This window comes from Talpa europaea (genome assembly GCF_964194135.1).
Source record: "Talpa europaea genome assembly, chromosome: 6".
NCBI classification, from domain to species: domain Eukaryota; kingdom Metazoa; phylum Chordata; class Mammalia; order Eulipotyphla; family Talpidae; genus Talpa; species Talpa europaea.
Genome location: NC_140072.1, coordinates 59,726,521 through 59,749,321, shown reverse-complemented (window position 1 = coordinate 59,749,321; position 22,801 = coordinate 59,726,521).

The following is a 22,801-nucleotide window of genomic DNA, read 5'->3' as shown; positions in this document are numbered from 1 at the left end:
CAATACCCACAATGTTGATTACTGTAAGTTTTGTATTAAGTTCTCAAATAGTGAATGTGAAACTTCCAACTTTGTTCTTTTTCAAGATTATCTTGGCTAGTCTGGGTCTTATATATCCATAGGTATTTTAGGATAACCCCATCAATTTCTTTAGAAAAGTCAATTGGGGGCCTCCCTGGTGGCGCAGCGGTTGAGCGCTGAGTTGTGAAGCTGCCTGCAGCCTCTGCAGCGCTGGTTCGATCCCCGGCCACTGGGCGAGGGTCCCACATGGCGCGCATACCTCTCCTGTCGCCCGCTGCTCCCCTCAGCAGTGTACTTCGGCCCTTCTGCCTGTTCTGCTACCTGCTCTGGCTCTGGTGAATTCTCTCACCCTCCTGCGCTTCTGAGTGTACCCAGTGCTTGTATAAATAAATAAACAAACAAACAAACAAACAAATAAATAAATAAATCTTTAAAAAAATTTAAAAAAAAAAGAAAAGTCAATTGGAAATTTTATAAGTATTGAATCTGTTGATCAGTTTGGGGACAATTACCATCCTAATAATAATGTCTTATAATCCATGAACATGATTATCTTCCCATTTATTTTGTCCTTTATTGCTTGGTAATTTTCTTTCTCTGTCTGGCCTATTCATGAAGCTAAACATCCTCCAAGTACATCCATGTTTCTGCAAATGGCAGTATTCCATCATTTTTGCTTTAGCTGAATAGTATTCCATTGTGTACATACACCACATCCTTTTATCCATTCACCAGTCTATGTGACTTAGATTGTTTCTAGTACCTAACTATGAGAAATAATATTACAATAAATATTACAATAATTATTACAATAAATGTGCATATGTCTTTAATTTACAATTTTTGCATTTTTTGAGTAAATTCAGAAGAGGAATAATTGGAATTTCTAGTTTTAATTTTGAAAGACTCTTCAGACTGCTTTCCATAATGGCTGCAACAATTTAAACTTCCACCAACAGTGCATAAGGCTTCCCATCTCTGTTTCCAAATTCTCTCCAACATTTGTTATTCCTTATTTTTTGGATAATAGCCATTCTCAAAGGTGTGAAGTGATATGTCATTGTTTTGATTTGCATTTCCCTGTTAGTAAGAGATGAACATCTTTTCATGTGCTTTTTAGCCATTTGCATGTGTTCTTTGGAGAAGTTTGCATTCAGAGTCTCAGCCCATTTTTTAATCAAGTATTTTAATCAAGTATTTTTAATCTGGTTTATTATTGGATTTCATGAGTTATTTGTATATTTTTATACTAGCTCATTGTCATATGTGTGATGTGCATATGTTTTCTCCCATTCATAGAATGTCTTTTCATTTGGTGTATTTTTTTTCTCCCTACCACTTCTTTCTTAAAAATAATTATTATGGGCTTTAATTTTGAATCTATAATTCAGGTTTCTTTTTGGTGGCAAATACCATACCTTTCTTTATCTCTTCTGAATTCATTGTGCAATTACTAATTCTTATACTGACCTTTTAAAAATTCAGAATAAATATCTTCTGTCAAAGTTAACTTCTTCTTACTAAAATACTGTTTTCCATACCCTGAATACAAAATGGTTTCCTACTTTCATGTCTTAGCTCACTTTTATTTCTATTTAAAATGACTTATTTCCCCAATTCTACCAGCAGAATCCTTCAGATTGTTGATTCTTACCTTATTCACCAACCACTCCTATCATTTTCTCTTCCTGTCAATATTTTATTCATTCATTAAATATAGCTAATTGTATTAGCTCTATAGGATAATTACTTGAATGTGTATGCCACTGTTACTTTCAGATTATGAGCAAAATTTTGTCATCTTTCTAGTCCCATGAATCATGGCCTATTCCTTTCAAATTAAAATTGTTCCTCTGTGTCTATTACATAAATATGAATAAGATACTAATGTCTGCATCATTGATCAATAAATCGTTAAAAGTCAACTTTTATGTTATGTTACCTGTTTCATCCAAAAATAGATTAAAGGCCTACAATATAGACTTTATACATTGAATCTTTTGGTTTTTATTTTTTTACTCCTAATGTCTGTTTGAAGGATAGTTGAGGTCAGGGGATGGTAAACTTTTCCATAAAGGTCCAAATATTAAGTATTTGCACCTTTGTGATCCACATGATCTCTTTTATATCTATTTAACTCTGCCATTGTAGTGCAAAAGTATCCTTGGACAATATGTAAATGAATGTCTGTAGCTATGTTCCAAGAAAACTTTATTTACAAAAGCAGGAGCTAGGCAACTATAGTTTATCAACCTCTGGGCTATACCACAAAGAACTCTGTCCCTAAACATTTATTGATTTTATGTAGCTAGGTTACTGATGTATTAGTTCTTCCTACAGAGTGCTAAGAACCATAAACCCTGCCATGGAAAAAATATTCAATCAAATTTCAAGCAGATTATTTTTAGAAACAGGACAGGAACTTTATAGAAGACAACAGCAAATTTAAATGCTTAAGTTGCTTATTAAGTTAAATGTCTTCCATTTGGACTGCAAACCAGGAATGTAGAATGTATTGGAGCTCTTAGCTCTGTTTCTATTCAATAGAAATTACTTAGGCAGAATGTGAGTAATGCTGTAGCATCTTTCCTTTGGAGGAAATTTTACTATCAAGAGTCCATTTTGTATCATTTTTTAATAAATTGACATCAAAATTTATTCTTAAGAAAAAAATTAAAACAATTTAAAAATGTTATTCTTAGATAATGATATTTTATTACTTTTTGTTTCTGAACTTATTTTTTTTTTGCTGGTGTTGTTCTTTTTTTTTACAAAATGGCACTTATCAAGTCCTTCACTGATGGATGACAAATAAGTTTTCACCAATTCACAGGATTTAGTGGCTAAGGACAAGACACACAAACTGATTTCTTCAAGAATATGACATTGGAGAGGATAATCATAGGATGACTGGCAAATCCTAAATCAGTGAAACTGATATGTAAATGCTTTATAGAGAACTCAACAAAACTAAATCCCTCAAGGGCAGGGCCCACATCTAAGTCATTTCTAATCCCTGTTGCTAACACATTTCCTGTTACTCAATAAGTACCTCAGCCATGTTTGGTAAATTGAACTAAACCCCAGTTTTTACATTTAGAATTCAACACATACTGAGTGTAAAAGGGAAATATCCTCTGTCAGAAGGAAGTTATAATCCAATGGTACAAAACAGAACAACACAGAGAAAACATCACACTACTAGGTGTGTGAAACCTAACTTTCAGGTCCCATAAGAAAATAAGATATTCAAAATAAAGTATTCAAAATTCAAAATTTCATAGAAGGATTGTAAGTCTAACATACAATTTTTGCTTTTAAATATGGCCATTTACAGCATCTTTAATTTTTCATTTTCCCCCTCAGGTTCACACATATGTCACACATATCTTAAGATGTAATTTTAACTTGCATAAAATATAATTGTCAGAGAATACAACTGGAGAAGTATATCAAGCATACTTTCACAATCATGCCTCAAAAATGTATTATCTTAACCTTCTTCTATTCCTGAGGAGACCGCACATGGATATAGATCTGGGGAAATTAATGGAATCCATCTTTATTTGTGCTTCTTATTTATTTGTAGTAACAGAATGTATGCAGCAATTTTTGTTGGAAAATGCCTTCATCCTCAATTTTTCTACTTATGCTCAATGTTTACTGAAAGAAGTAGTAACATTTCTTTTTAGAGTTCTTTTCTTTACTCAGAGTTGAGCTGAATCACATGATGAAGTGTGGCAGCATTTTAGTTAGCCACTCTACAATTGCAAGACAATGTTTAATTTCTTTGGTAACAATATTATTTAAAAGAAAGTTAAGGAAAGATTTGGAAAAATCAGGGGCGGAGCAACATGGCGGCGAGGAGACGCTGCCAGTAAGATCTCCCATTAAAAAAAAGTTAATAGGGAGGAAAAGCGGCAGGTCCCAGTGAGAACTGGGACACGGAAGATAAACGGACTACTCCAGCAAACTGCCCGAAGAAGAAAGTTGCCATAAAAGAGGACGAGAAGGGAGGGAAGCGCAGAACCCTGCTCCCCTCCCCCGCCCACAAAGTCGGCACTCTCCGACCGGCAGAAAGGAGGGAAACAACAAACCAAAACGGCCAACAAGAAAAACGGACGCAGCAAGTGGGACTGTGAGTGGAAAGGAACTATTGCAGCCACCACACCCCGTGAACGGGAGAGGCGAACCCTGCAGGATCCGCCGCGAAGGTGAGCTCCAGGCGCCATTAAAGAGAGCCACGCCCCCCAGGAGGAGACCAGCACCAGCACACAGCCCCGGCCGCCTGGTAAGGTTGCGTGCGGAAAGCGGCGCGGATCCGGACCGGATCGCAGCTGCCCAGGTCCCCGCGCCTGCTACCTAGGCTTGCGGGGAGACGGCGGAGGCCCTCCCTGAGTGAGCAGGAACAAGGCGCCCAGGCAGGGGAGCGGGATTCAAAAGGCGCCATTCCCGCGCCACTGATCTGGGCTACAGCCTGCGTCCTGGAACTGAGGGCTTTGGAACTGAGACCCGGGGCACGAAATTAGGGGGAGACTGCGGAGGCCCTCCCTGAGTGAGCAGGAACAAGGCGCCCAGGCAAGGGAGCTGGATTCAAAAGGCGCCATTCCCGCGCCACTGATCTGGGCTACAGCCTGCGTCCTGGAACTGAGGGCTTTGGAACTGAGACCCGGGGCACGAAATTAGGGGGAGACGGCGGAGGCCCTCCCTGAGTGAGCAGGAACAAGGCGCCCAGGCAGGGGAGCTGGATTCAAAAGGCGCCATTCCCGCGCCACTGATCTGGGCTACAGCCTGCGTCCTGGAACTGAGGGCTTTGGAACTGAGACCCGGGGCACGAAATTAGGGGAAGACTGCGGAGGCCCTCCCTGAGTGAGCAGGAACAAGGCGCCCAGGCAAGGGAGCTGGACTCAAAAGGCGCCATTCCCGCGCCACTGATCTGGGCTACAGCCCGCATCCTGGAACTGAGGGCTTTGGAACTGAGACCCGGGCACGAAATTAGGGGGAGACGGCGGAGGCCCATCCTGAGTGAGCAGGAACAAGGCGCCCAGGCAGGGGAGCAGGATTCAAAAGGCGCCATTCCCGCCCCACTGATCTGGGCTACAGCCCGCGTCCTGGAACTGAGGGCTTTGGAAGAGACCCGGGGCACGAAATTAGGGGCGTAGGTTCCCCACGACGGTGGGGCACAAGGCAGACACAGCACCCCAAAGCCGTTGAGGTGTACCCTACCATCCCCGCTCTGCTCCCTGTCCCACGGGGTGGAAAATCAGCTCCCCAAGGGCTCTAGGAGAGATCTCTGGCACCACCTAGCGACTTGAAGCCAGCAGAGGCTCCTGAAGGAGCTAGTGGCCAGCTGGGGAGTTTGCCCACACCGGGCCCCCTCCAAACAAGTAGTCTGAGCCCACAGGGAGAGCGAGCACCCACAGCCGGGGCAGACCAGGTGCGCAGAAGAGTGTGCCTGAGACCAGACACGCAGGGAGTGTGTCCCACATCACCATTTTAGAACAGGGACATTTCTTCAGTAAAGACTACGTGCAGAAGGCTTCCTCAGGAGCCAGAGGTGAGCGGGGGAAGTTCGCCCACGCCAGACCCCCTCTGGCCTGCAGTCCAAGCCCAGAGGGGAGCAGGAACCCACCGCCGGGGCAGACCAGGCGCACAGGGGAGTGTGTCCCTACATCGGCATTTTAGAACAGGGACCTTTCTCCAGTAAAGACTGCTTGAAACTGACAGATGACTCCTGGAAGAACCAGAGGGGAACAGAGAAGCCCACCCAAGATGCCGGCCAGTCCCAACTACACAGTGTCCCAACGCATACGGCAAATTAGAAAACAGACAGTAGGGAAGAGAAGAACCACACGCAACCTAGCAACTCTCCAGAGAAAAAGCACACCACAAAAAGAAAGCCAGCCCCCAGATTGCAAAGACAATAACTTGGAAGAATTTCTGAGCCTTCCAGAAAGAGAATTTAAAATTGCCGTGATTAAAAAACTAACAGAAGTCATAAAGGAAAACAATGATAAGGGAAAAATAATCAACGATCAGAAGAATGCAATTGAGTCCCTAGAGAGGGAAAACAATGGTCAGAAGAAAGAAATTGAGTCCCTAAAGAGGGAAGTAAAAGAAATGCAGGAGATCAAAGAATTAATGGAAGAACTAAAGAATTCTGGGAAAAGCAATGAAAGCAGAATAGATGAAATGGAAGAACGAATAAGTAATCTTGAAGACATAGAAATAAAAAGAACCAAAACAGAAAAGGAAAGAGAAGTACGAAGGAAAAAGAACGAAGAAAGACTTCGGGAACTATCTGACTCCATGAGGAAAGGAAATATAAGAGTTATAGGAATACCAGAAGGAGAGGAGAGAGATGTAGGAACAGAGAAAATATTCAAAGAGATAATTGAAGAGAACTTCCCAAATGTGAAGAAGGAGCTGAAAATTGATATACAAGAAGCAAGAAGAACACCAAACTTCCACGACGAAAGGAAAAATACAGCAAGACACATAATAGTAAAGCTCCCAAGAATCCAGGACAAGGAAAAAATAATGAAGCTGGCAAGAGGGAAGAAACAGATAACATTCAAAGGAAAACCAATCAGGCTGACATCAGACTTCTCCGAAGAAACACTACGGGCAAGGAGAGAGTGGAGGGACATAGTCAACAGACTCCAAGAAAACAGATGCCAACCAAGAATACTCTATCCCGCAAAGCTCTCCTTCCTCTTTGAAGAAAGAATATGGACCTTCCCAGACAAACAGAAACTCCGGAATTTCATTGCAACTAAACCCCCACTCCAAAAAATACTACAAGGAGTCCTAAAGCCAGAACCTCAGAGGGACGAATAACAATGAAAGAAGGCCAAAAAAAAAAAGTTATTAAAAGAATAAATAAATAAAATCAAAGGAAAGACAAACACAATGGCAAATACAGATGTTAACATATCAATAATAACTCTGAATGTAAATGGACTAAACTCTTCAATAAAAAGACACAGAGTTGCAGCCTGGATTAAGAAACAAAACCCAACCTTTTGCTGTCTCCAGGAAACACATTTAGCTACAAAAGATAAAAATAGGCTCAAAGTTAAAGGATGGAAAACAATCCTACAAGCAAATGGACCAAAAAAGAAAGCAGGAACAGCTATACTTATATCAGATAAAACAGATTTCAAACTCAAAAAGATAAAAAGAGACCCCAAGGGCCACTACATTATGATCAAGGGGACAATAGTTCAAGAAGAAATAACACTCATTAACATATACTCACCAAACGAAGGAGCACCAAAATATATCAGACAACTGTTGTCCTCTCTGAAAACAGACATCAGAGAAAACACATACGTAGTGGGAGACTTCAACACACCACTATCAACAATGGATAGATCAACAAGACAAAAAATAAGTAAAGAAACTAAAGCTCTAAATAAGGACCTAGAGCAATTGGGCTTAACAGACATCTATAGAACACTAAACCCCAAAAAAACGGAGTACACATTTTTCTCAAGCGCACATGGATCATTCTCCAGGATCGATCACATACTGGGGCACAACACAAACATCAACAGATACACCAAGATTGAAATCATATCAACCATCTTTTCTGACCATGAAGGCATCAAACTAGAAATAAACCATAAAAAGAAGGCAAGGAACTTTCCTACCTCATGGAGATTAAAAAACACACTACTGGAAGACCATTGGACTAATGAGGAGATCAAAGAAGAAATTAAAAAATTTTTTGAATTGAACGACAAGGAGGACACCAATATCCTAAATGTATGGGATGCAGCAAAAGCAGTAATAAGAGGAAAATATATAGCAATAGAAGCTCACATCAAGAAACAAGAAAGAACGCAAAGAAACAACCTAATCTCGAAGCTCAAAGATCTAGAAAAAGAACAACAAAAAAACCCCAAAACCAGTAGAAGAAAAGAAATTATAAAAACCAAAGCAGAAATAAATGAAATTGAAACTAAAAAAACAATCCAAAAGATCAATGAAACCAAGAGCTGGTTCTTTGAAAAAATCAATAAAATAGACAAACCCCTAGCCAGGCTCACAAAGGAAAAAAGGGAGAAAGCACAAATAAACAGGATCATCAATGAAAGAGGAGAAATCACAACGGACACAGCAGAAATCAAAAGAATAATCAGTAACTACTATGAACAGTTATATGGAAACAAGTTCAACAATCTAGAGGAGATGGACAAATTCCTACAACTCTACAATCACCCAAAGCTAGATAAAGAAGAAATAGAACACCTAAACAGACCAATTACAATTAGCGAAATTGAAATGGTAATAAAAAACCTCCCCAAAAACAAAAGCCCAGGACCTGATGGATTTACAAATGAATTCTACCAAACATTCAGAGACAAATTAGTGCCTATCCTTCACAAACTCTTCCAAAAAATTGAGAAGGAAGGGACAATACCAAACACGTTTTATGAAGCCAACATTACACTAATACCAAAACCGAACAAGGACAACACAAAAAAGGAAAACTACAGGCCAATCTCCCTAATGAACACTGATGCAAAAATCCTCAATAAAATTTTAGCTATCAGAATCCAACAATGTATCCATAAGATAATTCACCACGACCAAGTTGGATTCATTCCAGGGGCACAAGGATGGTTTAACATCCGAAAATCAATCAACGTTATCCAACACATCAACAAAAAGAAATATAAAAACCATATGATAATATCAATAGATGCTGAGAAAGCTTTCGACAAAGTGCAACACCCATTCATGATAAAAGCCCTTGAAATTCTTGGGATACAAGGAACATACCTCAACATCATAAAGGCCATCTATGACAAGCCAACAGCCAGTATCATTCTCAATGGTGAAAAGCTGAAAGCAATTCCATTAAGATCTGGAACAAGACAAGGATGTCCACTCTCACCATTGCTTTTCAATATAATACTGGAAGTCCTAGCCAGGGCAATAAGACAAGAGAAAGACATCCAAGGAATCCAAATAGGAAAAGAAGAAGTCAAACTATCACTATTTGCAGACGATATGATATTATATATAGAGAACCCCAAAAACTCCACAGAAAAGCTAATTCAACTCATCAATCAGTTCAGTAAAGTGGCAGGATACAAAATCAACACGCAAAAGTCAGTAGCCTTCCTATACACAAACAATAAATCTGAAGAAGAAGAAATCAAAAAGACCATCCCTTTTGTTATTGAAACAAAAAAAATCAAATATTTGGGAATAAATCTAACAAAAGAGGTAAAGGACCTATACAAAGAAAACTATAAAACACTGTTAAAAGAAATAGAAGAAGACACAAAGAAATGGAGAGACATCCCCTGCTCATGGATTGGAAGAATAAACATTATTAAAATGGCCATCCTTCCAAAAGCAATATACAGATTCAATGCTATTCCAATCAAAATTTCAATGTCATTCTTCAAAGAAATAGAACAATTATTGATGAAATTCATATGGAATCACAAAAAACCCCGAATAGCCAAAGCTCTCCTGAAAAAAAAAGAAGGGAATGGAGGCATCAGACTCCCAGACTTCAAACTATACTACAAAGCCATAATCATCAAAACTGCATGGTATTGGAACAAGAACAGACATACAGACCAATGGAATCGAATAGAAAATCCAGAAGTAAACCCACAGATTTATGGTCAACTAATCTTTGACAAAGGAGCAAAGAATATGCATTGGAGCAAAGAAAGTTTGTTCAATAAATGGTGCTGGGAAAACTGGGTCGCTACATGCAAAAGAATGAAGCTTGACCACCACCTCACACCATACACAAAAATCAACTCAAAATGGATTAAAGAACTAGACATAAGACCTGAAACCATAAAATATATAGAAGGAAATATAGGCGAAACACTACGTGATTTGCACATCAAAGACATCTTTACAGACACATCACCCAAAGCAGTGATAGTGAAGGCAAAGATAAACAGCTGGGACTACATCAAATTAAAGAGCTTTTGCACAGCAAAAGAGACAATAACAAAAACAAAGAGAAACCCCACCAACTGGGAGAACATTTTTGCACCCAACACTAATGATAAAGGACTGATCACAAAAATCTGCAAAGAGCTGATGAGACTCAACAAAAACAAAGAAAATAATCCAGTCAAAAAATGGGCAGAAGAGCTTAAAAGAAACTTCTCTGAAGAGGAAATGCAAATGGCCAACAGGCATATGAAAAAATGTTCAACATCACTTGTCATCAGGGAAATGCAAATCAAAACTACCATGAGATACCATCTTACACCAGTGAGAATGGCACATATTAAAAAAACTAGCAACAACAAATGTTGGCGAGGGTGTGGAGAAAAAGGAACTCTTCTGCACTGTTGGTGGGAGTGCAAACTGGTCCAACCACTGTGGAAAGCTGTGTGGAGATTTCTGGACCTACTAAACATAGAGCTTCCATATGATCCAGCAATTCCACTCCTAGGTATTTACCCAAAGGACACAGAAACATCAATTCCAAAGAACACCTGCACCCCTATGTTTATAGCAGCACTGTTTACAATAGCTAAGCTTTGGAAACAACCCAAATGCCCAAAAATAGATGACTGGATCAAGAAGATGTGGTACATATATACCATGGAATATTACTCAGCATTCAAAAAAGATAAACACATGCAATTTGCAGCAACATGGATGGCGCTGGAAGGGATCATGCTCAGCGAAATAAGCCAAAAAGAAAAAGAAAAATACCGGATGGTCTCACTCATAGCAGGAATCTAGAAAACTTAAATAAGGGACCAGGAAAATGAATAACTATAAGATAGTGAAAATCAAAATCAACAAAAAACTATGAACCAGAGACACTTTTAGGGGGGCGGGAGGGGAGGGATTGGGGTCAGAATGGGGGGGCTGCAATTGTATGGGGAATATAACAATAAAATTTATTTAAAAAAAAAAAATAAATAAATAAATCTTTAAAAAAAAAAAAAATAAAAAATAAATACCAAGGACAATAAAAAAAAAAAAAAAAAAAAAAAAGATTTGGAAAAATCTTCACCTGAGTTCTTTATATGTATTATTAAAATTTTTATATTTCTTATAATAGAACACATGCATATTACTCAATCAGATGTCAGAAAGCTTCAGCATGACTTAATTTTTGAAGTCAAAGCTTATGAGAAATACTGGCAATTTCCACTGACCTGATAACACCAAAGAAAATGGCATAAATGTTGTGTCTTGGAGGTAAGTGGATGCTGGTGTAGGCGTTGTAAGTTAAAAGCAACATTTTATAATCTCCGGCAAAATGTAATGGGTAGTCAAAGTAATGAAGCTAACCCAGGCGTAATGATTAATCTCTGTGTGAGTCACGACCCTGGCAGCTGCATTCTAAATGAACTGCAATCTATATAATGCATTCTCAGGAAGCCCAGACAACAAAAAGTTGCATTAGTCCACAGTGCAGACGGTTAGACTACATGTAGAAGCATACTCAGCGCTGGCCTAGAAGAACAGAGGTCTAGGTTGAACAATATTCATAAAAGGACAGTGAAATATCATGGATATTTGCCACCTCCAGTTTGTCATAATACAATGTAATATTAACACTTACTTGCTTTGACTAACCAGCTGTGAGCTGGGATCCTTAATACAGGTTCCATGGGAGGTAAATAAAACTGAGTGGAATCTAATAAAATGTGTATAGAAGAAAAAGCCATCCCAGGTAGGAAATACAACATGAACAAAGTTGCAGTGATAGAAATTTGCAAGGTATGTGTGCAGCAAAATGGCTATTCCTATCAGGTAGAAGAATATAATTAGTGTTGAGAGTGGTGGATGATAAAAATTTCAAGTTCAACCCACAAGTAAATCATTTTAATAATTTTTTATTAAAAAATTTTTCGTTAAATTTTTCACAACCCCTTTTAAAAGACTGCTGAGAACCTTTGTAACTACCCATTGCTACGATGATTGACATTATATTTTGGAGTGAATTGGGTATTGGCAGTGAAGCCACCACTTTGGCAGTCAGTTTTTAAGACACAAAGATGGATAATGTGGAAAGTAAGGAGAATGTTTAAAAAAAACTTATAAGGAGACTATTTCTCAGGTGGAAAATAGTAATAAGGGCATCCTAATAGTGATTGGACTGAATCTGTTTGATTACAAAGACACAAAGATAGATGGATGTCATGGATGGGCATGCCACTAGATAAGAGACATAGTTCATCCTAATACTGCCAATACACAGATACCCAGATACAGAAGCCACTTCTCAGGACCCACATTATCTATGAAAGGACAGTTTGGGGATGAGACAATCCCTGAGAATATACCTTTGCAATATTTACACGTGACACCTTATCACAAGGGCTTACATGATGATGTGGCTTGTTATTGGTCAGGTCCTCACTGTGGTGATGGGCAATTATTCTAATAAACACACATAAAAAATGCTTTTATCACCTATCCATACCCATACACTCTTATTCTCAAAGTAGACTTGACTGAAAATACAACATGCAGCCTCAGCATGCAAGTCCCACAGTCTGCATGGGAAGAGGTATAGAATGGTGGTAACTGTTTGCATATTAACTCAATCCTTCCCATCTTACAGATGAAGAAATTGAGGACAGAGAGATTATATAATTTGCCTAAAGTTGCACAGCTAACAGCCAACAAAGCCAAGATTAGAATGTGAGCACCAAGCTCTGAGGTCTGCACTCTGATACCCCCCTGCAGGTACAGGCACTCTAAACAGACATCAGCCATTGTAACCTAAGGAGAATGACAGGCAGGGGTAAGGTGTTGAATAAGGCACTCTCTTCAGGGGAACTGATGGCAAGAACCTGAGTCCCAGTGAGTGGTTGTAGTCACTGTGCCCTGAGGTTCCCTCTAGAAGTTGTTCAGGGCCACATCCACGAGTGAAGTGGGCTTGCATATGAGAGGCCTGACTTTATTTAGAACCACATTGTCTCCAGGTCCACTAGCCTGTGCATATTTTTTTCTTTTGGTTCCTCTGGTATTAAGGACTTATGTCAACAGACATGCTCTATCCCTTTATTTCCCACCTTCACCCCTCCTTCAACATCTGCCCCAGTTAAGTTTAGGAATGGAAGAAAACAAATATCTGCAGCTATTGTATTTTGCCTCCTAAAATCAAACCTGACACATTTGCCTTCTGCTTTCATTGAAAAGCCACGAACTCTGATTTCTGAAGCATTTCACCTTGAAGATCCAGTAAAGAAGAATCAAGAATAACTCATTAGGGTCATAATCTTGACAAAGGAAGGGCACCTCCCCAAAATATTAATTCATTCTCTCTAATGTTTGTATGACAGTCTAAGGTCACTTCTAAAACACGTCAGCTGCTCCTCAAGCTGATTGAGGTATGTGTCATTAGAGACTCCAGTTAAAAGCCCCAAGTATTTCTCACTCTGACCAGGGTGTCAGAGGTAAAAAGTCCATGGAGTTTTTATCTGCTGATCCAGTCAAGCGCCTCCACAAACTCCACACCCTCAGAATGGCAAGTGGTTTGTATTTTAAGTCACTCTTAGAAGATATTCAAATGTTTATTGCGAAGATGACATACTTTCTTGGCAACTCATTTTACTAAATTAAAAACATTAAACATAAGTGTCTCTTGAGATGTTTTCTCCTCTTCAAAAATTATTTCTGTGAATTAAAATGTGTTTATAGGATTTCAGATCAGAATTAAGCAATTCCTTCTTTTCTCACCTGCTAGTGGCTGGCTGAGTGCACCGACGGCTTTTCTGAGAGCAGGAGGTCCCCAGGGTTACCAGTGTAATTCTTTTTACTCTGGGGTGCTCAAGCACAGAATTGCCTACAATCAATTTGCTTTCACATCCTGGCATTAAACTCACTGTATATAAAAGTATCACAAGTATTTTCAATATAATTCTAAGTAGCAGTGATTTAAAAGGCTTTTTATTGTAATGAAAAAAATTACAAGGCATAGTAAAAACTGCACAGCCTATTTGACTGAATCCAATCAAACACATATAAGATCGCCATAACCTCAAAATGGGCAAAAACGACTTAAAAATTAAGAAGGAAAATTGATAGGAGTCATTTTGACGCCTGACAGATGAAGCAATATACCTGAACAATATTTTGATCTTCTGGTTTCTAAAAATATAGAATGAATCATAATTTAACTTAGTGCTATGGGGAAGCAGATACTTTCCAAAGAGGCAGCTATAGATATAAAAATAAATGTATTGATATAACATAATCTTTGAACTGTATAGCTGTTTTTTAAAAGCAAAACTAAAAGACTTACAATAAAATATACATCATTAGTCATCATGAGTACATATGTTGTCTATCACTGATGTTTGATTTGAAGGCAAGAAGCATGACATGGGCATCTACAGCCATTGCCATTCGAAATAATCACAATTAAAATTCAGGTACACACAATCCCCTCAAACATGGACATAAGTATACATAAATATAAAAATATTGCTATGCCAGCCATAGAGTTCCTGACACCTACTAGGCCTTGAATAAGTATTTGTGGAAGGAATGAAAGGACGCATAATGAATTTTAAAATGACATGTATCCAGGGGCAGTCTGATTTTCTACACTATTCTAATTATTTTTATATTCAGTATTTATATAAAGGTAGAGACCCTCTCCCACTGCTATCAAGTGGCATGTTATTGAATCCTCTAAGAGTTGACAAGAACAGGGCTGAGTTTGTTATTTTATTCACTAAAAAGTTGGAAAAAATAGTTTTCAGCTAAGCTACAGGAAGCCAAATTAAGTCGAATTATGATAAACCATGAATAATATTTTAGTATAAGTATGTACTAAATATTGCATGGGATATACTTATATTAAAAATTATCCATGATTTTCTGAAACTTTAATTGAACTAGGCACCATGCATTTTTATTTGCTGATTCTGGCAACCTCAGAAGGAAAACAAACATTCTGACTAAATACCAGGTGTGTCTATGCATGCAGACTCTAGTAAAGTAGGTAGATCTCTGGGTAGGAAGTAATTGCAGAATTATCTTGATATATTATTCAGTGATGGCCACATGTTCATAGTTCACTAAATAGATATTTTTAAAGAGGCTTGATCTTACACTCTTACTGCATGTTGAATGCTTTGAAAGACAAGGAAAATACTACATGTTACTACATGTTGACAAAGAAGATTATGAAAAGTGAAGAAAGCAAAGACAGGGGATACTCCAAGAGACAAAACAAACATTTTTGACATAAACAATCACTTTTAAGAGGATATTGGTATGCATAAATGTTTCCATAAACATACACTCAGATCAAAGATAAAAAGGGTTCCTCAAAAAGACTTGAATTTCCATAAAGTGTCTATTTTGTTTTGATGCCATGAAAGAAATTTAGTGTTTCTGAAAGGTGGCAGATTGATTGACTGTATAATTATTATTTATTACATACCAGCAAAAGGGTAGAGACTATTTGAATATGCAGGTCAGGTCTCTAAAGCCTCAGAAGGAAGTAACCAATCTTGGAGTGGCAATTTTTTTTTTTAGAGTTTTTAATATTTATTGCAAATCTTACATTCATTCTTCACTTTTATCGAATGAGAACTACAGTATTTAAATATAATCTTTCGGGCCTCCCCCGTGGTGCAGCAGTTGAGCTCTGGGTTGGCGAGGCTGCCCACAGCCTCTGCAGCGCCGGTTTGATCCCAGGCCGCCGGGTGAGGGTCCCACATGGCACTCAGACCTCTCCTGCCACCCGCTGCTCCCCTCAGCAGTTTGCTTCAGTCTGTCTGCTCTGCTCCCCTCTCTGGCTCTGGTGAATTCTCTCACCCTCCCGCCGCGCTTCTGACTGTACCCAGTGCTTGTATAAATAAATAAATAAATCTTAAATAAATAAATAAATAAATAAATAAATAAATAAAATCTTTCCTTCCAAAACATTTGCTGACTCCCTAGTGTATAACATACCTTGGGCTCCATGGATGGCACAATGTATATGCTCAAGAAATGATTTTAGAAGAAACTAGAAGTTTGCTATCCAGTAAAAATCTCAGCCATCTGGAGAAGGTGGATTCTATTTATGTCAGTTACGTGTTTTTTTCCCCTTTTTAAATTTTTTTTATTTATATATACTTTATATCATTGTTTATTTTTAAACAATGTTTGCTTTCTTTTCTCAGGTCTAGTCCCCATAGAATTTCCACCACCAATGCACCCCTGCACCATCACCACAGTCCCCTGGGTTCCTCTCTCTCTCCTTCCCATACCTCTCCCTCCTTCTCCCCTGCAGGATGTGTCTGTTTTATAATTATCTATTTGTTTTTGTTTTGTTGTGTTTTGTATTGTTATTATTCTTCCCGCTGATGCCAAATCTTAAGGGAAAAGTGACATTGGTTGTCTCCTATGGCCGAGCAGCAATTTGAGATTTTTTTTTTTTTGCAAACGAGATCTGATAATCTACAAATGATAACTACAAAATTCTTAAAATCCACGAAGTTCATAATCTCCAAAATTTAAATTGTATCTTGTGCTCCTACTTCAAGGTTCCCTTTGTTGTCCAACAGTCCAAGAGAGACTCAGCAAAGAAGAGCAGTTTTCCCTGTACTCATGGCTTCAGGTCTGGTGGAAGTTGTCAAAGGACTTCCTGATGAGACAAAAATTCAAATTGAATCAGGGTCTCAGAGAATTATTTTCCAATAAAGCACCAATCTCTAATGACAAGACCTCCTAAGCCTTTCCAAGGAAGAATGTAGAACCTTTTCAATCAGACAGTTAGAAATATAATCAAGAGAAGGAGCAAGAAAAGTAATATCTATTGAGCCCTACAGGTGGAATTCTGCTAAGTAGTATATATGTTATTCATTTTAGTTCTCATAATAACTATTTGGGTTGGCATTGTTTTTCTCAATTAACCAATGATAATGTCCTGACTCTAAAAGAATTTAACTAGTTACCCAAGATAAAGAACCCATTATTGGTGAATCTAAGATTCTAATTAAGAGTTATCTTACTAACATTGCAGCATAATACTTTCAAATTTTAAGTCTCCTTCACCATTTGAAACTTGACCTAGTCAAAGGAAAGTTTTTATTTAAAGGGGAAGCAAACAAATATTTGAATGTTTTTACTTGCAGTAGTGACATGTTCTGAGGTGAATTAAGAAATGATAATCCCAAGGCAAAATAAACGTTGCTAATTATCATGAAACACAATTCATTCTTGGTGTATGACATTCCCCAAAATAAATTGTGAGAAACACAAAACATTGAGTTACATTATACATTTAACACCAAAATTAAAAGCTGAAAGGTAAGGGGAAAAAAACTTTGTCAACTTTAATTTCAACTCTTACAAGTTACAAAAAAGGTCTGGTTAGAAAAGGTCTAAATTAAAAGAATGTACAAAATAAAAACATTAGGTTACAGCAAAAAATAAACTTGAAATCAGATTTGGTTGTAAAAGATTGACTTCTAGAGTCAAGTAACCCATATTAAAAATCACAACTTCAGGACCTCCCCGGTGGCGCAGTGGTTGAGCACTGGGCTGCAAAGCTACCCGCAGCCTCTGTGGCGCCGGTTCGATCCTTGGGCCCCGGGCGAGGGTCCCACATGGCAAAACAGACCTCTCCTGCCATGCCCACTGCTCCCCTCAGCGTGTATTTCCTCAGTCTGCCTGTTCTGTTCCCCACTCTGGCTCTGGTGAATTCTCTCACCCTCCAGCACTTCTGACTGTACCCAGTGCTTGTATAAATAAATAAATAAATCTTTAAAAAAAAATCACAACCTCATCTGTTAATAGCTGTGTGATCTTTGGCATAGTACATAGCCCCACTGTGCCACAATCTCGCAATCTGTGAGAAACACCATCACAGAAACAACTTCATAGGGTTTTCATGAAGATAAGTAAGATATGTCATGTAACCTCTTTGAAACAAGCAGTCAATAAATATGAAGTCATTTTTTATCATCATTAAAATATTTTCATAGAGGGCCTCTCCTGGTGGCGCAGCGGTTGAGCGCTGGGCTGTGAAGCTGCCTGCAGCCTCTGCAGCGCCAGTTCAACCGCCGGCCACCCGTAAGGGTCCCACATGGTATGACAGACCTCTCCTGCCGCCCACTGCTCCCCTCAGCAGTGTACTTCAGTCCTTCTGCCTGCTCTGCTCCATGATCTGGCTTTGGTGAATTCTCTCACCCTCCCGCACTTCTGACTGTACCCAGTGCTTGTATAAATAAATAAATCTTTAAAAAAATATTTTCATAGAAAAGGATATATTGGTTCTACATAAGCAGCCTTGGGAAGCAACCTTGGGTGACCTCTGAAAATGTTTCTCTACTCAGGTAAAGTCTTGCGAATTACGTTCATTTTAAGAATATTCATGAAATTGCCCAAGTCATCAAGGGTATGCATATCTGAAAAGCCACCAAGCATGTGAAGGATGTCACTCTACAGAGCAATGTGTGCCATCCCTTCATTACAATGGTGGGATTGGTAGGTGCATTGGGTCAAACAGTGGTGCTAAACACCAGGTTCAGTGGCCAAAAAGTGTCACTGAATTTTTATAGCACATGCTTCAAAATATAGAGAGTAATGCTGAACTTAAGGGTTTAGATGTAGATGATCTGGTCACTGAGCACTAAAGGTAACCCAGAAGAATATGAAGAAAGAAAAATGTATGGCTCAGGAATAAATTCAACATAAAAAAATGCAAATTATAATTTAAAAAATCAGATAATGCTGATATAAAATGAAGATTTTACATTTGTCTCTATATTTTTAAAAACTGTGAGTACTGGACACCAAATTCCCAAATGGTTTTCTATAAACCGATACCAAAATATTACTGGTAAAGGCAGTTTTTAAATGAAATCATTTTCCTAAACAGAAGCATGGAATTCAAAATTCCAGGTTGAGCTCATTTACACTGCTTTTATTGTATTAAAATGTACACAGAAGAAATTATTTGTCTTGTAGGTAGCTGGTTCAAGAAAGGAATCTTCAAACCTTTGACAACCTAAAATATTCCATAGCCACCAGTTGAGATTAAACTTCTCAGAGTTTATAAATCTTACTCTGAAACAGAACCTACAAACATGACGGTATGTATAAGTGTGCATGCGTGTGTGTTTTCAGGAAGAATGATACAATCTAGAGAAGCAGAAGAAACTGCACAACTCCTAAAAGTGGGTGCTTCAACACCCAGTTGCAGTTGGGTGGTTGTGTGTTGGCCCCAAAGGGCAGGCACTATTGTCACCTGGTGCAGCCTCTAGAGATGCCACAGAGTGAGCCACAAAGCATAAGATCCAGAAACACTGCATTTTTTTTTCCTCCTAAAGAAATTTACAGGCCATTTCCTCCCCCAGTACCCCCTCCTCTTTGAGCCAGGATATTGAGGTTAAAATGTACCTACTGAGTAGGTAATGTATTTGGTATTAAGGATCCATCATATGCGTATGTCTTCTGAGCATAATGGTTCCTTTGGAGCTATTATAGATATGCCGTGAATAGATATCAGGAATAATACACAAAGAGTGGCTGAAGGAGCTCCCCTATTAAGTACTTTTAACATTATTTGAAACTAAGCTTTTTTTTTTAATTCCTGGGGTTTAATACCTCTATACTTTGTAAACTGAGCGCTTTTCAAAGAGCGCTCCAAATTCCTACAGAGCTGTCTTTAGGTGAGCTTTGATCTTTGCAGAGCACCTATCTTGTGTTTCTATAATTGCTCTGGTTTAACAAGGCTCCCTAGCACGTGAAGGGGGAAAATCCTTTTATTAAGGCTATAAACCTAACTGACCACAGTGATGGAATGTGCAGCTTGGGGGTAGCCCTTAGCTCCCCAGGAAGGAAAAAAATGGGGAACTGGGGAAAGTCTTCATGTTAAAACAAAATGAAATATTTATTAAACATGTTTCTGGTGTCCCAGGTGGTAAGAGGCTGCCCTGTGGTCTGCTGAAAGGTTTGATCTTTGTTAAGTATTGTGAATGCTGATTTCAATAATGGGGTGAAAGCTGAGGAAGTTATGGCTGAAATTTTGGCTAAAGATGACAGCTCCAGGTCTCAAGTTGCACAAAGCAGTCTGAAGGATTAAACCAACAAAGCCTGCTCAAAAGTATCGAGTTTCCAAAGTGTAATCTTCCTATCAGTGATTCACACTCCTAGGAAGGGAAGGAGTCCTCATTTACTTTGACTTTGCCATATTAATCTTACTTTACAAACACATGCAGTGATTTATATCATGTTTAATTAACTGATTGAGGGCTCCAGTGGTAAAAATGGCATCGCATTAAGCTCTGTCCGTATGGCAAATTCGAATCACATCTTTAGCCTTGCAAGAACAAAATATCCCGAGAGTCACTGATGACAGGATGTAGGAATTGAAATCAGGTCCCTCCTGTTGTTTGAGAATCCAGGGAGGGTGCCTGCCATATGCCCGTCACTTCCAGGGGGGGGAAATGACAGGATAAAAGAAAGGAAGGCTCTAGTTCTTCCAATATGTTCAAATCTCAGATGAAAATCATTGTGCAGCAGTGCTGTACAGAGGCCAAGATTCACATGAAAGTATGTCCCAAACTTTGCAGAGCGCTTAATGAGAGGGTTTTGTGGGGTTTTGATATGTGTTGTTTTGTTTTGCTTCTGAAATGGCTGCTCAAGGTTTTTGAGAACTGAGAAATGAAAATACTGTGCTTTGAAAGAGAATATAATATGCAGGAAAATAAAAAAGGGTGGGGGGGAATTCTTATTTAATAAAATGTATGTGCGCTGTTATTCAGTAAAACGCTAATTCGGTTTGACTGCTAAAAACAGCACATTGGGTCACCAGTTTCAAAGTGAGCGTTTTGGGAAGTAGGCATTGTCTAATCTTTCTCCTCAAAAATCTATGAAAATTATTTATGACATCTAAAGGGAAAAAAAACATAAATTGACTACTTTTTTCAAATAATTTGTTTGAAATTTTAAAATGTATTTTAAATTTCCTTAGTGAGACAATACATACAAAAGTTGGAAAAGAAGGCAAAAATCTGTTTCACTCCTTAACAAAATGATCAGCATTTTTAATTTTTATACTACCTTTTTTGGTGTGTCATTATTTGCATTTCTTAAAATTAGGCTATGTATTTCCTGTACCCTGAAATTTTTCACTATTTTATTACAAATTTCTCCCATTGCTATGTACCCATAATTTTTATTGACACTACACAACAGTTCATCAAATGAATACTGTAATTTTCTGAACCTGCTTCCATTGTTAGCTATTAAGACACATTTAAACCTCCAATATTGCTATTATAAATAATATTAGATAAATTTTGCACATAGGGCTTTTTCTACATTTTTGATTGATTCCTTAAGATAGAGTCCCATACTGTACTCTAAGATTATAAACATCATATCTTTAAACAGCATATAAATAAAATTTTTTTTCTTCCAAGGTAAAGTGTAATGTAAACCATTTTGTAAGATCTTGCTACATAGAAAACCTTACTTTTATGACGAATCTAAAAACAAAGAGAAGCCAAATTCATTAAAAAAAAAAAAAAGTGAAAAAGAGCTTGCCAGGGACTAGGCAGTAGGGGAAACAGGAAAAGCTTGGTAAAGAGTATAAACTTAGTTATACAATGAATAAATACTGGGGATAGAATATAAAACGTGGTGGTTACAGTTGATAATACTGTTTTATATAATTGAAATTTGTTAAGTTAGCAGAACTTAAATGTTCTCAACAAAAAAATAGGTCATAGATGTGTTAATTAACTAGATGAAGGGAATCCTTTCACCATGCATACATATATCGAATTATTAAAATATATACTTTAAATTCCTTACAACTTTAAGCTATTTGTGAATTATAAATCTGAAATTGAATAAAAAGAAAGAAATGAAAAAAATACCAGAAATTAACATACAATATAAGGGTGGTCTCTTCCCTCCCATACCAAAGTATTGATACCATGAGAAAAGTATTAATTTTTATGTTGTGTTCTTCCTACTTTCTTTAAAAGAATCATACAATAGCCATAAAATAAAATTAGAATTTCCGATTTTTTTGACTCATCATTTTTTTATTTTTTTATTTTTGTGGGACCCTCGCCGGCAGCCGGGGAACGAACCGGCGCTGCAGAGGCTGTGGGCAGCCTTGCAGCCCAGTGCTCAACCACTGTGCCACCAGGGGAGGCCCCATTTTTTAATTCTTCTATAGAAAAAAAAGTGCTCTTTAAAGATAACAAAAGGTCTGAAATGTATAAGTTCCCTTAAGAGAATCAAAAATAGACTCTTATGCCAGCACACAGTTCGCTTTTTAAAATGGCCATTATTTTAGTTATACCTGAACTGTGGTCCTAATAATTAATAATCCTACATGTTTTCATGGCATTAATTCAGAATATGATGAACTGGGTAAGTTAGGCAATAATTTTAACTAAACCCACTTTGGATTTTGACAAAGAATTCAAACTTTTCAACTGTGGTTTGTAACTGAACAAGCAATTGATAAAAAGAGTAATCATCTCAACTTTTTCAACTTGCTGAAATCATTCAAAACAGAGTAGCTCAGGATTGTTTCATCTGTAAGTTCTAAAACACCATGTGCTGTAGGATACTTTAATTATTGATTTCAGTTCTCAATGTTCTAGATTTTCTTAGCCATCCTTTAAGCGTTTGTTTTCAAAATTCATAAAATTGTTCATCATAGTATTTTATCAAGAAATTATTTGATTTATTTTACTTGGTCTACAATTTCATGAAACACCATTAAATCCAATTTAAGTTGATATTAATGTTCAAGTGGTATACCTTTAACAATTTGGAAACCAGAGCTGTATTT